At 42.4% G+C, this 18719-nt stretch overlaps 1 long non-coding RNA gene across 1 annotated transcript in view; it reads right to left on the bottom strand.

The window, feature by feature from the left end:
* Positions 1–18719, bottom strand: part of LOC131830632 (uncharacterized) — a 155956-nt gene that overhangs the window by 26499 nt on the left and 110738 nt on the right. The window contains exon 3 of the long non-coding RNA XR_009353250.1: positions 4577–4754. This is a non-coding gene — a long non-coding RNA (uncharacterized LOC131830632). The remainder of the gene's footprint in view (positions 1–4576; positions 4755–18719) is intronic.

Here is an 18719-nt window from a genome sequence, read left to right as displayed (position 1 = left end):
AAGACACTACAAAAAAAAAAGAGAACTACAATATCTGTGGCGAATATTTGATGAACATCGACATAAAAATATTCAACAAAATATAGGCAACTTGAATCCAATAATACATTAAAAAGGTTATTCACCACAATAACATGGAATTTATTTCTGTCATGCAAGGGTGATTCAATATTTCAATATTTTCAAGTCAGTCAACATGATATATCACACCAACCAGAGAAAGGATAAAAACCATACGATCATTTCAGTAGATTCAGAAAAAGCATCTGACAAAGTACAACATCCTTGCATGACAAAAGCCCTAAACAAAGTAGGTTTAGAGAAAACACACCTCAACAAAATAAAGGCCATATATAAAAAATGCTAAGCTAACATCAGATTCCGTAGTGAAACAATGAAAACTTTTCCCCTAAGATCAGAAATAAGACCAGCATGTCTGCTCTTACCACTTTTATTCAACATAGTAGTGGAAGTCCCAGCCATAGCAATCAGACAAGAAAAAGAAATAAACAGCATCCAAATTGGTAAGGAAAAAGTAAAATCCCCATTATTTGAGGTTGGCATGATACTCTATATAAAAAACCCTAAAGTGGGGCGCCTGGGTGGCTCAGTGGGTTAAAGCCTCTGCCTTCGGCTCAGGTCATGATCTCAGGGTTCTGGGATCGAGCCCCGCATCGGGCTCTCTGCTCAGCGGGGAGCCTGCTTCCCCCCTCTCTCTGCCTGCCTCTCTGCCTGCCTGTGATCTCTGTCAAATAAATAAATAAAATCTTTAAAAAAAAATTTAAAAAATAAAAATAAAATAAAAAACCCTAAAGATTCTATCAAAAACTACTAGATCTGATAAATTAATTCAGTAACGTCACAGGATACAAAATCGATATGCAGAAATCCACAACATTTTTACACTAATTATGAAGTATCAAAAATACAAATTAAGAAAACAATAACACTTACAACTGCACCAAAAATAATCAAATAATACCAAGGAATAAATTTAACCAAGGAAGTGAAAGACCTGTACTCTGAAAAACTATAAAATATTGGTGATGAAAGTATTTGAAGATGACACAAGCAAATGGAAAGACATTTAATGCTCAAAGATTGGCAAACAAATGTTGTTTAAATGTCCATACTACTCAATGCAATCTACAGATCTGAACAATCCCTACCAAAACAAGAACACCGCTTTTCACAGAACTAGAACAAATAGTCCTAAAATCTGTATGGGACCACAAAGACCCCAAATAGCCAAAGCAATCTTGAAAAAGAAGAATGATACTGGAGGTATCACAATTCCAGATTTCAAGATATACTACAAAGCCATGGTAATCAAAACAGTATGGTATTGGCACAAAAATAGACACACAGATCAACAGAACAGAATAGGCAGCCCAGAAATAAACCCATGATTTAATTTATCTGCAACAAAGTAGATAAGAAGATGCAATGGGAAAAAGACAGTCTCTTTAATAAACAGTATTAGGAAGACTGGACAGCTACATGCAAAGAATGAAACTGGACCACTTTCTGGCACCATCCATAAAAATAAACTCAAAAATAGATTAAAGACCTAAATATGAGACCTGAAACCATAAAAGTCCTAGAAGAGAGCACAGGCAGTAACTTCTCTGACATCGGCCAAGGTAACATTTTTCTAGATATGTCTTCAAAGGCGAGGGAAACAAAAGCAAAATTAGAATTAGGTGATGGAAAAAAAAAAAAAAAAAGAATTAGGTGATGGATGCAAAGCCTCATGAATACGGTAAGAACTGCTGAATTGTGCACTTTAAACAGTGTATATTATCATATGTGAATTACATCTCAAAAAGAAAAAAAAAAGCCCAGCTGATAAAAAGCCAGCCAAGAGCCCAACCCAAGTAATTATTCAATCATCCTCTGTTCCAACATCACTCACAATGTCCATTACAGCCTAATACAACCAGAGTCTCTCTGGCGGGGGGTAGGGGGGAATGCCAGGGGGCATTTTGCTACCCACATCTGTTGCTGAAGGGACACTGTTTTATCACCTGATCTAGAGAGGGACATCACTCTTACAGCTAACTGGATTGATAGGGTTGGGGGGGGGGGCTGCAACCCCCACAGCCTGCCCAGAAACCTGAGACCTCAACAGCCTGGCTGGAGATGACAGCTTATCTAAGTCAGATCTCTCTGGAATCTGGAACCGGAGAACGAGGCACAAGAGAGTGAAACCACACACCATGAGTGGAGAGGACACAAGGACGACTGACATTCAAAGCAGCCACTGGAGCAGGTGAGAGGGCAGAAGTCAGGGGGAAGCAGCAATGATGTAAAAGCCCAGGAGGACTGTCAGAGGAGAGTAGGAAGAGTAGGCAGCAGGAAGGTCGGCCTCTTTCCTTCCAGTGGCGCTGCAGCCTCCCTGAGCTGCACTCAAATTCCTGTTCTCAGATTCCCATGAGTCCCTGTGGTATCTTCCCAGTAACCACCTGCCCATCACCTGAGCTCATCTGAGCGAGATCCATTCTTTGCACTAAGAGAATCTGATGAGAACACCCTCGGATTCATGGCCTTAGGGATGGGTTCTCTGAGAAGTCATTCCTTACAAAGAAAATAGCAGGTCCCAAATGACCTCTTCAGAAGCCCCGCTGAGAGGGCACTGGACATCTGCCTGAGATCCTGTACATAGGACTCCAGGAACTAGTTTAGATGCTGGCCTTGGAAGCCCTCAAACCCGCCCAACAAAGAGAAATTCCGTTTGGCACGGCCATATGTGTAGGCTTCTCCAGCACTGACCCATTACGTTTTGGTATCTTTTACTTTCCTTTGTCTTCTGACTAATTTGATATGATTTAGGCTCTGAAATCCCTTAAGTTAGCCCAATATATGTAAGATAAAATTTGATGTGGAATAATAGAGGTACAGAGACCAGATATCTTTTCTGGAGTGACCTTGAACTTATCAGTATTCTTCAAAGTCAGGAGAAGACAGTTCACATCTCACTTTTAATGAAGGAGAAATACTGTTGCTGGAAATATTTACCTTTCATCTCCTGTGCTGAGAGATGGGGGAGATTTGTCTGCTTTGATCTCCACTTGTTTAATTACCGGGAAATGAAATGCACCTGAGCCAGCAGGATCATGAAGTCTCACTCTTGCTGCAAAAGTTGGCAGCAGGGGACCCAGCCTGGACTTTCCCAGATCAAAGCTGAGCCAGTGCCAAGATGGCAGAAGTGTCCTGATGAGATGAGATACGCTTGAGGAAGAACCAGGTACTGGGGTCCAGACCAGATGCTGGTCCCTGGACCAGCATCTCCCAAGGGTTCATCCCTTCCTCCCATCGCACCCTAAGACTGTAGTCCAGGACCCTGCATGGCTCGCTGGAGCCAAGGGTCTGCCCACGCAGCACACGCCAGGCCCCAGCTGGAGGCCAACCCCGGACACCTGTGTACCCCCGGCTTAGTTCTGACCACTGTCTTCAGTGTACTCCTTGTGCTTGATTTCACCTGTTTTGAACCTTCCAGCCACCATCTCAGGCTGGTCCCTTATCTGAGCCTCACCTACACAGCCCAGATAGTTGGAAACATCCTCAGAATAAGACCAGAAGATGGACAATGAGACAAATCTGGCCTTCTCCAAGGACGGAGTGCTCATGACGTGGAAGCTGGGATTTCGTCTCTAGGCACACACAGCTGGCAGGTAACCAACCACTAAATGCGGAGGGGCGACACCGGAGGAAGGGCACGGTCGGAGGCGACTGACAGCATCCAACCCTCCTTCATACAGCGTAACTCCATGATGCTCACTTCTAAAATGAGTGTTGAATTAGACGTTTTTAAGGATCCTTCCCACTTGAACACCTTTAGAATTCTGCTTATCGGGACTCTTCTGTAACCAGAACTACGCTAGCTACTGGAAAAGACCCATGGGATGGTGATGCTGATGATGACCGCAGTGGTCGTGACGGTGACAGCAGCTAGCACGGACTGAACACTCCTTATGGGCCAGATGTCCGACAAAGATTACCTAATTTAATCTTCAGAAATACCCGTGGGATCGGTCCCTTTATTATCTCCATCTGAGAGATGAGGACACAAAGAATTTAAGTAACTTTCCCCCAAGGTCACAAAGCTGTCACGTGACTAAGCATGATGTCAAATCAGGAACTTACATTCCAACCAAGGAGGCAAGACTAACCCACGTGAAACAACCTAAGAGGAAAACAGGACAGAAGGTGAAATTGTGCACTCCAAATGGTAAGCTCTAAAGCCTGTGTCAAGAAACCACAGTACGTGGACAAAGCAGCTTACCACCTGTTTTTGTAGATAAAGTTTTATTGGAACAAAGCCACACCCATTTGTTACATATCCTCTATGGCTGCTTTCAAACGGCCGTGACCAAGCCGAGGAGTTGTGACAGAGACCACGTGATCCACAAAGCCTAAAATCCTCACCATCTGACCCTTTAAAGCTCGCCAACCCCCTGTCTTATGGTGACCGACTGTCTGGGTCTTCCCAGCACTGAGCGTGTACCTGAGATACAGGACTTGGTTTCGAAACCAGTAAAATCCTGGGCAACCCGGGACACGTTGGTCACCCTACCTGCTCTAGAGAAGTCCCGAGGAAGGCAGGATCCACGGGAATCGCAGCGGTGACAAAGGTGGACCTTGATGATCGCACACCATTCGGATATATGGTGGTGGGACATGGTGGGGTAGATGGAGAAAGAACATTCAAGATACGAGGATCCTTCTTCTGGAAGAAGACAAGACCGGAATGCCTGTGGGGAAGTGAGGAGAGGAATCAGTCCGCTCTAGCAGTGAGAGCCTGTGGAAGCAGAAGTAGAGTCCAGTAACTGAAAACACAGAGGATATCCTCACACTTTGTTGGTGGCGGCATGAATTGGTCCCTCCTGCTGGACAGTTTACAAATTTGTGTCAATGTGTTAAATGTGCCTGTGTTATGACCGCTGATGGGACAGGGATCTCCTAAGTGCCCCCCCCCACAGCCTACATCCCACCCTGTAACCAAGCTTTTTAAAACATAACTGTGTAGGGGCGCCTGGGTGGCTTTGGGGGTTCAGCCTCTGCCTTTGGCTCAGGTCATGATCTCAGGGTCCTGGGATCGAGTCCCACATCGGGCTCTCTGCTCAGCAGGGAGCCTGTTTCCTCCCCTCTCTCTGCCTCCCTCTCTGCCTACTTGTGATCTCTCTCTCTGTGCATCAAATAAATAAAATCTTAAAAAAAAAAAAACACCATAACTGTGTAGCTCTTCTCATCTGTACCTCTTGATGGTGAGTTCAGTCATGTGACTTGCTTTGATGGACGGGATGTTGGTAGACCAGTGTCACTGTGTTTTCTCTTACTCCTCTGCTTCTGCCCTGAGGACACATCTGGGCCATGGCACAAAGCTGGGCCACCCAGCCGTCCCTGCTGAGGCCATCCCAATCACCCCACCTGCAGCGGACCCAAGGACACGTGAGTGAGCCCGGAACAGCTCAGACAGACCTACCACACTGCCGGCCCTCAGACTCACACGGTAAGTAAACGACTGTCGGCGGCCACGGTGTGTGGGGTGGTCTGTCACGTGGCTTTGTTGCGCAGATACATAACTGACACCGCCTGATCCTTTTCTGGGAGCTTGTCAAGGAGCTAATCAGACAAACATCCAAAGGTGTGGGAACAGGGGATCCTTTACAGCATTGGTTTCCAGTAGTTTTTAAAAAAAACAAAACAACTTAAAAAAAAAATCTGAATGCTCAGTCAAGTTTATGCAAAAAAATAAATAAAATCCAGTCCACATGTCATTAGCTACAATGTCATTAGCTATTAGAGAGGGTGCCTGGGTGGCCCAGTCAGCTAAGCATCTGCCTTCTGCTCAGGTCGAGATCTCGGGGTCCTGGGATCGAATTTGGGGATGGAGCCTTGCCTCAGGAATCCCTGCTCAGCGGGGAGTCTGCTTCTCCCTCTCCCTCTGCCCAATGCCCCCCCACTCGCACTCTCTCTCTTTGATCTCAAATAAATAAATAAAACCTATAAAAAAAGAGAAAAGGTCATGTATATCAATATGTATTGACAAGGAAACACATCCACTGCATGTTACATTTTTAAAAACAGAAAAACAGCTTTTAAGCTATGATCTGTTATTTCTGTGAACTCTGGAGAGAGAGATGCATCACAATATTAACAGCCATTATCTTGGAGTGGTTGGATTTTTTACTCTTTATCCTATTCCAGTAGTATATGAATCTGCAAAATGACAACGTTATCTTTACACAAAGGGGTAAAAATGGAAATGTCACTAAGAAAAGCTTTCTCTCTCTACGTAAAAACCGTGGCCTTCCAGTCCTGAGAAAACCTCTGCCCTCTCCCCCAGCTTCCCTTGCTACCAACTTCTGTGACAGACTCTGACTGACTGACCTTGAGGTTGCCTTTCCCCACCACTGGCCCAGGAGAACAGAACCCACTGTGGGGGGGAGGGGACAGCACCTTGCTCCAGGGAGGCTTTCTTTGGAGAGGGTCAGGGAAAAGTCTCCCTTCCCAACCTTGTGCAAACAGAGCAAATAAATTACCCACAGAACCAACCCCAGCCATGTTAAAAAAAAAAAAAAAAAAACCCTCCACACAAGTCATAATATTTTTGGAGTGAGATTTACAATATTTTAATAACCGCAGCATTGCAACTGGAAGTCCTTTGTAGCTGGTCTCAGGGGCCTTCCTGGGACGTTGTGCTTAATGAGGTTTATAATTCAATATAACTACATCTGCATCTTTAATTATGCCTAACATTTAATCTTCACTGCTCCACTTGAATTGGAAGAGCTAAAATTAGGCCTGCTGTAGTTTAATCTGATAATAAACATCCATGACATTTAGAGCAAAAATGTACTCATTTCATTAGAGTGGCGGACACATTTACCATTTGCCTGAACTAAACAAATAGTTTCAGCAGTCCTTCTAAGTGCAACAGAGAACATTGTTTGAAACAATCCCCCTGTAGACTCCTGTAACTCTAGACTGTGGAGGTTAAGTAGTCCAACATCACTGTTGTTCAAGGGAGGGCACTGAGGCCCAGAGCGGTTGAATCACTTGTCCAAAGTCACACAGCAAGTTAATACATAGAGGATACTAAAGGAAACAAGACCCAGGATTCTTGAATCCCTGCCCAGTGGTGCATCTGTCATTCCTCTCTTGCCACCCTGGCATGTATGGCTAAATTAGGACATTGTTTCTTGTGGTCAAGCAGCCATCTGGGGAGCACTCCCCTCTGTTTTGTCATTTTTTTAAAGATTTTATGTATTTATTTGAGAGAGAGACAGAGGGGGCACACTTGCACACAAGTGTTGGGGGAAGGGGAGGAGGCAGAGGGAAAAGCGGACTCCCCACCGAGCATGGAGCCCCATGAGGGGCTTGATCGCAGGACCCCGAGATCATGACCTGAGCTGAAGGCAGACGGTTAACCCACTGAGCCCCCAAGTGCCCTTCCCCTCCGTTGTTTGTACAGAACCCAGACGAGACACCATTCAAGGACCTACATTAAGCCTCATGCTCTGACTCCAAACTCAAAGCAATAACAAATAATATATAAAAGGAAAAAATTAAAGATAATATATCCTCATTGAAAACAGGATAAATATGTCCGTGGACCAAACCCCCCAAAATAAAACATTAAATGGGCTGAAGTTTGATGCTACTTGCCTATAGGTCTGGAAGGAGGCAGAGTTCGTCAAGAAAGAGTTTGGTTACCCGGCATACTGAGAACCAAATATGCCCCATTTAAGACCAGAGATGGGAAGCAAGCTCTTTGATTTAAGCTCAGACAGTGACTGAAAAAACTATCTTGCCACTGCCAGGGGCTACAGCACATATTAGCTTGTTTGAGTAGAGAAAGTTGAGAGGTCAGAAGGAACAGGCAAGACCTGGCCTTTGAACTGGGCCTCCAAGGAGAAAGAGAAAACCTTCCATTCCAGATGAGCCTGTCACAAACATGCGTGCGTGTGCACACACACACACACACACACACACACACTTCTGTTCACAGTTAAAAACCACGTGCAACCTAGAAGACAAACTATTATGAAGAGAGCTATCAAATTTTAAAATAGGAGAACTTGTACCAGAAATGGTGGGAAAAATTAGAAACACCTTCAACAGTATATTGAAGTAGATTACATGGAGGTTTCTGGAAGTCCACTCACTGGAAACCAGTCCTCCGCCTAACCAGGGTAGGCTTCGAAATACCCCCCATGTGGTGGCTCCAACTGCTGTAGAAAGTGGGGGAAGGTCTAGCGATGTAGCTATGAATTAGGCCAGAGAGAACTAGGTGTTTTTTCTGGAAAACTAAAAGGAAGAAAAAAAAAAAAGATGAGCCCACAAATCCAAATTCCAAAACAGTGAAGAATATAAAAACTAACATAATAAATTTAATCGGGAGAAGTGTTCACGTCAGACAAAAGAAAAACAGCAGAGTAACCTGATAAAAACTAGAAAATATGTAAGTTTATATTCCTCAAAGAGATAACATTCATGGAAAAGAACAGGAGCTCACAAAGTGAAAACGAACCAAATTTGAAATAAAACAGGCAGATTTTTTTTTTTTTAAGTCAGATAACCCGACATTGGAAAGAGCCAGGAAAAGAGAAGTCAGGTCCCCTGGCCACATCCACAGTATAAGAAAGGCTTGGAATGGCGTCTGAGAACATGTCTTGGATGAAGCGAGTAAAGCGTGTAGAAGTCCATGACTGAGGGCTGCACCCCTGGCTGGCTGGGGAGGTGGGGAACTCCAGTCAGGACATCTGAAAGGACCCCAGCCAGGAACCGAGCTGTGCCTTTCCAGGGTGGCACTGTGTTTCAGCCTGGTTTCCGCAGTCATCAACTCTAGCACCCTAGCAGGATGAAGAGAAAGCACACCCTGCCCTCCCAGTAGCTCACCTAAGAGGATGGCAAGGAGACTTTGCCCTCTCCATCTCAAAGCAGCAGAAAGTGGGTTAAGGACAAGCCATGAAAAACATCAGCAAGATGAGAAAAAAAAAAAACACTCGGGAAAACAAAAAGAAAGAAAGAATGGAGGGAAGAAGAGAGAAAAGGAAGAAAGGAGAAAGACGGGGGAGAGAGAGAGAGAGAGAGAGAAGCGGTGGGGAGAGAGATTCAAAATATAGAAGACGTGGAAGATAGGAAGACGAAGCTGGCACTGTCTTGGGTAATGTCTACCCCACTCTTCCTGCAAAGTAGAAAAAATTAGCTCCATCTTGCACGTGCAGAAAGTGGAGCTCAGAGGGCTGGGTACCTCGCTGCTGCTGCTTAAGAGGGAATACTGATCAGGAGCTCAGGGTAGGGCAATGGACTTTTTTTTAACAGAGATACAGCGAGTGTTACAGATATTGGTATGTGCTGAGTACTATACATGAAAATTACAACAAGTTTTATTTTAGGAGGAAACTGTAGTGGGTTTAGTTAGTGGGAGTGAAATATGTTAAGTTAGTCTATCCAGAGAAGGTATGAGGGCAAACGGCCACCATCAGTAAGACGAGCCTGCCGGCGTTAATGCATCAAACCTCCTGAGCTTTTCGTTACAGCCTTCCAGTCTCTCGAAGAAGCCAGCCAAGTTGGATCGCGGCCAGTGGAGGAGAGGGTCCACAGCTGAGACTGAACGCGGCAGCCCCCTCTCCAGGGTCTCCCAGCTACAAAACACGCCGCCCCCGGCATGTTCATGATCTAATGTGGAAACCACATGCAAGAAGTAAATAGTAATTAGGGAAAGAGCAACATGTGGTCCTATTCCCTGACACTCAAAGTCTGGCCTGTGGACCAGCAGCTTGGGCATCACTCCCCGGGAGCTTGTTAGAAATGCAGAATCTCGGATGCCATCCCAGACTCACCTACTCCGAATGCACATGTTACAATATCCCTGGGTGATTCATGTGCACGGAACCCTTTGGAAAGCTCTGGTCTTCCTAGTTCTGTGCTTGGGAATGGGGGAGCTGGGGGAGCTGGGGGAAGGATGTCCACAAAGCATGAAATCCGACAAAGACGAACGTAGGATGTCGATGAAAGGGCTCGAACTGAGCCCGCACACTTGGTACTTCTTGGGTACCACGGGCCTGATCAAGCTCCCACTGCTTTGGTCACGGTTAGGTTACCAGGGTGGTGTTAATGGAACCTGGGTAATACTCCATTGCGGTCAGTGGGGGCTGTCATGCCCTGTAGGAAGTTTAGCAGCATCCCTGGCTTCTATCCACTAGATGCCAGTAATGTCTCCAATCCCTCGCCACACTCCTCCCCCTCCCACTCCCATCCCTACCATGAGCTGTGATAACCCAAATTGTCTCCAGGCATTGCCAAATATTCCCAGGCAGACAGAGGGGAGGAAGTAGGGATCCTTCCATTGAGAAGTAGAAGGACTGTTAAAGCATTTAGATAGATAAAGCATTTTTATGAATTCATGTTGCCTCATCTATTCTGCCTGGGACCATCAGTACATGAAGGAAAACCCAGGACTGGGACATGTATGTGGAGTTTGTTTTTCTGCTCAGGGTGATGCTGCTGCTGCAATGATATCCTGTTCTCTGCTGCCACAGGGTTGGAAGGAAGTTCAACAATAACTTATAAGGAAGCCAGGATAAAAAGCCAGTCTAGGGATGCCTGGGTGGCTCAGTAGGTTAAGCGGCTGCCTTCAGCTCAGGTCCCACATCGGGCTCCCTGATTGGCAAGGAGCCTGACTCTCCCTCTGCATCTGCCTACCACTCTATCTGCCTGTGCTCACGCACTCTCTCTCTCTAACAAATAAATAAATAAAATCTTTTAAAAAGCCAGTCTATCTGGCATCTAAGCTCATGTTAATTCCATTACACTGTTACCCCCAAGTCAGAGGAGAGCAGGAAGTGCTCTGGTCGATGAGCTATGAGATACAGGCTCTAAAGCCAGCTCAGTCCCTATTAGCTATAGGCTTTTGGTTGAGTCACTTCCCCTCCATGAGACTCAGTTTCCTCTTCTGGGTTGGCCAAAGGATTTCCCCTCTATTTCATTCATTCAATGAAGATTATAGAAATGATCAAAGTTTTACTCATCACCTTCACATGCTAAATCCCCATTTGGGAAACCTAGATACAGATAAGATTGAACTCTTGATTGTCAACTCCTAGCTAGGCGAAGAGGAGATGTGTCCCCCCATTAGGACCAAAAAACCTAGGTGGGAAATCTCACCATTAAAAAATCTGATCCAATGGAGAAAATGGCCAGTGAGAGCAAGTCTCAACCAAGGCACATATTGCCTTTATCTGCAACAGAGGAATGTGGAAGGATAGTTGCCCAAGACCCTTCCAGAATGGACATTCTATGTCTCTAAGGCTGTTGAACCACCCCTCCCCAGGGGACACACAATAACCTAACCATTCCCAGTCCTAGGGCTCTCTTCAAATAATTTGCTGGAACCCAAATAAAACTGAGCCCATCTCAACACAGGGCTGCATCCAAAGTCATCCAAGTCCAATTGCTCACAGCTTTGGAAAGAAACATAGATCCAGACAGGAGAACTCTACAGGAAGTAGCAAAAGGGAAGTCGCTACATAGAGCAAAGCTGAAAAATAGTTTACATTCTCTGCCTGCAAACCCTCTCCTCAACACACCTCCAAGTCCCCCCTGCCACAGCCAAAAGCCAACCTTAGCACACCTTCCCAACGTGTCTTCTGTAGTGTCCTGGCTTGCTCCCGGCTTCTATCCTTCTCCTCTCTGCTACCCACTCCGCATAGCCCTGCAAAATCCCAGTAGCTGCCGATAGCCTCAGAAACAAGTTTGGCTGCATGAATGAGAAAATAAAAAGTATCACTGGCTTAAACACTCAAGGTCTTAGCTTCCCGCATCACAATTCTGGCAATCAGCAGTCCAGAGCTAGTACAGCAAGCCCTTTAAACCTTCCACTCTGCCCTGTGCACCGCCGGGAGTGGTCTCGGTCACCAAGTCTAGGGCAGCTGCTGTAGCACCTGTCATAATGTCTGTTCCCAGGCCCAGAAAGCAGAAAGGGGGGTGAGAAATCCCACACCCACCCTCCGAGGACACTTTCCAGTTTTGCCACTGTTTATAATTTAAAAGGATGTATAGGACTTGATCCTGTGGTAATGACAAGAAAAACTGGGATGAAAATTAAGATCACACTTTTCTAGGAGTCTAGCAGTGGGAAGGATTCAAGGAAACCTTGATGAACTGAATTCCAGAAAGAAACAACCTGTCACACGTACACAGAAGGCCAAGTAGCTTCCCTACCTGAGAAGGGATGGGGAGCTGGTCTGGGTACCTGGGGCATTCCAGGAGGGGAGAGATTTTCCAAGAAGGAGGAAGAACTGGACTCAGTCAGTTCTTCAATCAGGGTCAGGGTCAATCAGAGAAACAGAGCTACCACCTGTGGTACAAAATCAGGGATTTATCTCATGGGTTTGACCTCATGCAAGATGGGCAGCAAGCAAACGGTCCACACAGGGTGTTGCCATTGTAACTAGTATTAAGCCCCGAATCACTAGAGGCCAGCTAGACTAGCCTTCAGAAAGGAAAAATGAATGCGGATGGAAGGTCAGGACAAATTGGAATTGTAGGATGTACCAGGATTTATGGGGACAAACTAGAACCCACATCTGCTGCTCACACTTTCCAAGCTTAATCCTGTGAATTATCGATAGGAAAAGCCAATAACCTTTGCCTTGTGCAATTGACCCACAACTCAAAGATGAAAAGGGAGTTCATGGGACCTAGAGGAGCTGGGGTCAAATGTCCCACACCAAGGGAGTGAACCTTCCTGGTGCCCCTGCTGAGCCCCAGAATGCAGAACAATACAGCGGCAGTTTACCTCCCATCTTTCAAGCCTTGTGCAAAATGTTTCTTGTGGTCTAAGCTGACCCAGAAGTGCAGGGAGGGAAGTTTTGGGAAATATTCTCAGTTCAACCACACTGACAAAATACAGAGTTACTACAGACTGTGTGGGCTGGCAGGATGGGCTACCATCTGGAAGAGCTCCAAATGCAATAGTAAATTACTCAGCTCCGCAATGCTGCCCCCGTCAAAAATTTTGCCAAGGAAGGAGTCATCAAGAAAGGGCAGGTGAGGAAAGACAAACCCCTTAGTCCCATTCAGCTTCATCGTGAACAAGGAGATTGGATTTGGGGGCCCTGAGGAGTTAAATCCAAAATGAACCAAAAATATCTGAACTGCAATCCAATCTCCCCCCAAGTCAACTACTGACCAGGTACAGGGCAGGAGTCATGGTGGACTCGATCTCATTAAGGTTGTAAACTCGATCTCATTAAGGCTGCAGGCCAACCAGACTCAAGGAAGAGTCTGACCAACTAGCCCTGCACTCTATCTGCGAGACAGAGGAGTTGGCGTGCCTGCTCCAGGAAACAGACAAATACTACACTTTCACCTCCACAGCAAAAGATTATGAAACATGGAAAGAGCAGGAACATATAACCAAAAGTCAGGAAAATCACAGTCAGTAGGGACAGATTCACAAACTAGTTGTTGGAATTAACAGTTAAGAAATTTAAATTAGGTGTTATAAATACGTTAGATAAGTTACAGGAAAAAAATGAATACAATGGCTGAATATGTGGGTTATTTCAAGAAAAAATTGAAAAAATAGAAACTCTAGAACTGCAAAATAATAATTCTGTACTATAGACTTATAATGTATGTAAAAGTAAAATATGACAAAATAGCACCAAAGATGAAGGAGAGTAAAAGTTTTTACAATATTCATGAATTCAAGGTAGACTATGAGAAATTAAGAATACATGTTTAATCTCTAGAGAAACCACTGCAAAAGTTAAAAAACATATATACAGCTAAAAATCCAGTAGAACTTAGAAGATAAAATATGAAATAAGTACTGGCTTAATCCAAAAGATAGGAAAGAAGAAACAAAGAACAAATGGAACAAAATGAAAACAAATAATAAGAAGGTAAGTTTAAATATACAACTATAGGGTACCCGGGTGGCTCAGGTCATGTCCTGTGATCAAGTCCCACATCAGGCTCCCTGCTCAATGGGGGGTCTGCTTCTCCCTGCTTGTGTTCCTTCTCATGCTATCTCTCTCTTTATAAAATAAATAAAATTTAAAAAATAAATACATACACACATACAACTATAAAAATAATTACATCACATGTAAATGGATCAAACATTGCTACTAAAAGGAAAAATTTTCAGGGGCACCTGGCTAGCTCAGTTGGTGGAGCATGCAACTCTTGATCTTGGGGCTGTAAATTTGAATCCCACATTGAGTGCAGAGATGACTTATCAACTCTATGATCAAATAGTCTTTGACAAAACAGGAAAAAAATATACAGTGGAAAAAAGACAGTCTTTTCAATAAATGGTGCTGGGGAAATTGGACAGCTATATGTAGAAGAATGAAACTCGACCATTCTCTTACACTATACACAAAGATAAACTCACAAAGGATAAAAGACCTCAACGTGAGACAAGAATCCATCAGAATCAAAAAGAACATAGGCAGTAACCTCTTCGATTTCAGCCACAGCAACTTCTTTCAAGATATGTCTCCAAAGGCAAAGGAAACAAAAGCAAAAATGAACTTTTGGGACTTCATCAAGATCAAAAGCTTCTGCACAGCAAAGGAAACAGTCAACAAAACAAAGAGGCAACCCATGGAATGGGAGAAGATATTTGCAAATGACAGTACAGACAAAAGGCTGATATCCAGGATCTATAAAGAACTTCTCAAATTCAACACACACAAAACAGATAATCATGTCAAAAAATGGGCAGAAGACATGAACAGACACTTCTCCAATGAAAACATACAAATGGCTATCAGACACATGAAAAAATGTTCATCATCACTAGCCATCAGGGAGATTCAAATTAAAACCACATTGAGATACCACCTTACACTAGTTAGAAGGGCCAAAATTAGCAAGACAGGAAACAACGTGTGTTGGAGAGGATGTGGAGAAAGGGTAACTCTCTTACACTGTTGGTGGGAATGCAAGTTGGTACAACCAATTTGGAGAACAGTGTGGAGATTCCTCAAGAAATTAAAAATAGAGCTTCCCTATGGCCCTTCAATTGCACTACTGGGTACTTACCCAAAGATACAGATGTAGTGAAAAGAAGGGCCATCTGTACCCCAATGTTTTTAACAGCAATGGCCACGGTCACCAAACTGTGGAAAGAACCAAGACGCCCTTCAATGGACGATGGATAAGGAAGATGTGGTCCATATACACGATGGAGTATTAGGCCTCCATCAGAAAGAATGAATACCCAACTTTGTATCAACATGGACGGGACTGGAAGAGATTATTGCTGAGTGAAATAAGTCAAGCAGAGAGAGTCAATTATCATATGGTTTCACTTACTTGTGGAGCATAAGAAATAACACGAAGGACATGGGGAGATAGAGAGGAGAAGGGAGTTGAGGGAAATTGGAGGGGGAGATGAACCATGAGAGACTACGGACTCTGAGAAACAAACTGAGGGTTATGAAGGGGCGGGGGGTGGGAGGTTGGGGGATCCTGGTGGTGGGTATTATGGAGGGCATGTATGCATGGAGCTCTGGGTGTGGTGCATAAACAATGAATTCTGTTACACTGAAAAGAAATTTAAAAAATAAAAGTAAAAAAAAAAAAAAAAAAACCATAGTGAGTACCCAATACATTTCTGTAAACATTATGATTGTAATTATTATTTTAAATTTTTAAAAAAATATTTGAAGACAATGATTCTCAATACTTTTATATTAAATTATGTATTACTCCCAATAAGCTAACAAAATGCATTAAGTAAAATATATTAATGTAAATATTTAACAGAAATTCAAATATATTTTACTATGTAGGTGATATATTATGTAGTTATGATGTATTGTTTAACCTAAATTCCACATAAGCATATACATAGATCCAAATAAATACATATAATCAAAAGTAAAAAAAAAAATCTTGTAAAACAATGACAGAGAGAGAGAGAAATTGTTTGACTAGCTATGAAACCTAGGCCAAACTATATGCTGACTGACTTTAACTACAAAGATTAAAGTAAAAGGATGAAAATAATATTCCATGTGAAAACTAATCATACAGAAACTAGAGAGGCTATACTACTATTAGACAAAGTAAAATTTATGATAAAAAATATTACCAGAGATAAAAGAGAGAATCCATAATGATAAAAAGATCAATTAATTTAAAAGACACAATAATCTTCAATGCATATATAACTAATAACATAACTTCAAAATGCATATGGCAAGAAATTGACAAAAATGGAAGAAATAGATCCATAACCATAAAATATATTTTAACATTATTTTCTCAGAAATTCATAGAAGCAGACAAAATATCAATAGGAATATAGCAAATCTGAAAAACACTATCAACCAGCTGGACCAAATTGATGTTCACATATACTAAGCCATGATAAAAGTCCTAAAAAAATTTTTTTTAAATATTCATTTGTTAATTTTTGTGAGAATGAGAGAGTAAGTGAGGGGGCATGAGGGAGAGGGAGAGAAAGAGAAGAAGACTCCCTGACAAGTATGGAGGCCAATGCATGGATTGATCCCAGGATCCTGGAATCATGACCTGAGCCAAAACCAAGAGTTGGAGTCTCAACCGAGACACCCCGGCTCCCCTTAAAATTTTTATATGATCAAAATAATTCAGAGTTCAATTCTCTGACCAAATGTAATTAAATTAGAAATCAATAATAAAATCAAGAAAATCCCTGTATATCTGAAAATTAAGCAACACTCTTTTAAGCACTCCATGGGTCAATGAAGAAATCACAAGAGAAATTAGACAATATTTCCAATAGAATGATAAAAGCACAATTCATCAAAACTTGAGGGATGCAGCTAAAGGAGCACTTAGAGGAAAAATTATATCCTTAAATGCTTATATTAGAGAAGAAAGATTTAAAATCAATAACCCAAGCTTCCACTTTAAGAAGCTAGAAAAATAAGAATAAAAATGCAAAATAAGTAGAAGAAAATAATAAAGAATGAAAATCAATGAAATAGAAAATGTATAAACAACAGAAACATTAATAAATCTAGAAGTTAATTCTTTGAATAGATTAATAAAATTGATAAACCCTAGCCAAGTTAAGCAAGAAAAAAAAAATTACCAGTCTTAGGAATAAAAATGGGGCATCACTAAATATCATATATATACTAAATGGTAATAAGGGAACATGAATAACCTATGCAATAAAGTTGACTTCTTACAAATGCATTGTAAGACATAATTTTGCAAAATTGACATAAGAGCCTTATATCTGCCCCCAAAACCAATGCATTTATAATTTAAAACCTTCTACAGGGGCACCTGGGTGGCCCAGTCAATTAAGCATCCACTTTTGACTCGGGTCATGATCCCAGGGTGCTGGGATCGAACCCCACATTGAGCAAGGAGCCCAATGCAGGGCTTGATCCCAGGACCCTGGGATCATGACCTGGGCCGAAAAGCACATGCTTAACTGACTGAGCCACCCAGGCGCCCCACAAAATAAAATTTTTAGAAGAATCATACCTACAGCAGCATTTTTAAAATACTTAGGGGCACATTTAACAGAAGACATGCAAAACTTTTACATTGAAAAATCATGCACATTGCTGAGAAAAATTTAAGGAGGCCTAAAAACATACAATGGTGTACTGTTGTTTATCGATTATCAAGACTCAGTATTTTTAGGATGTCAATTCTTTCCAGATTCAAAACAACTCTAATAAATACTTCATTTCTGTAGAAATTGAAAAACAGGTTCTAACATCTGTAATAGAAATAAATGCAAAGGACCTAGACAAGCCAAAGCAATTTTGGAAAAAAAAAAATTTGAAAACTCATACTACTTGATGTCAAAACTAACAACAAAGTCACAGTAATCCAAACAGTGTGGTATTTAAATAAGGACAAAAATATGAATGGAACAGAGTCCAGAACTATATCCAAATATATACTGCTAGCTTATTTTTGACAAGACGCTAAGGTCATTCAAGGCCTAGAGGGGGTGCTTTCAAGATATTGTGCTGGAACAACTAGACATCCATGGGGGGAGAAAATGAACCTCAAGTCTTCTTCATCCCGTATACAGAATTTAATTTGAGATGGGTCACAGACCATAAGGTAAAACCTAATCTTATTTTTTCTTAAGATTTTATTTATTTAAGAGAGAGAGAGAGAGCATGAGCAACGGGAGAGGGAGAAGCAGACTCCCCACAGAGCAGGAAGCCCGATGTGGGACTTGATCCCAGGACCCTGAAATCATAACCTGAGGTGAAGGTAGATGTTTAATCAACTGAGCCATCCTGGTGCCCCAAAGCTAACATCATTAAGCTTCTAGGAGAAATCATTTGAGAATACCTTCACAAATGTGAGGTAGACAAAAATGTCTCAAAGAGCACCCAGAAAGTGTAAAACATAAAAAAGGAAATTGACAACTTCCATTTCATCAAAAACTTTTGCTTTTTTTAGAATACTGTTAAACACTGACTGAGGAAAATACATGCAAAGTATGTCCATGATAAAGGACCTATGTTTAGAATCATAAATTACTCTTGCAATTCAGTAAGAAGACAACCAAATAAAAAAAGGAGGGGGCGACAATTTGAAGAGATATTTCACAAAATAAGATATTGAATGGCAAATAAACACATGAAAATGTGAACATTATTAGTCACAGGAAAATGTGAATTAAAGCTACAATTAGATGCCACTACACACCCACTAAAGTGGCT

Source organism: Mustela lutreola, chromosome 4, assembly GCF_030435805.1.
Source record: "Mustela lutreola isolate mMusLut2 chromosome 4, mMusLut2.pri, whole genome shotgun sequence".
Lineage (NCBI taxonomy): Eukaryota > Metazoa > Chordata > Mammalia > Carnivora > Mustelidae > Mustela > Mustela lutreola.
Note: the sequence above shows the minus strand (reverse complement) of the source record. Positions and strands in the feature narration are given on the sequence as shown.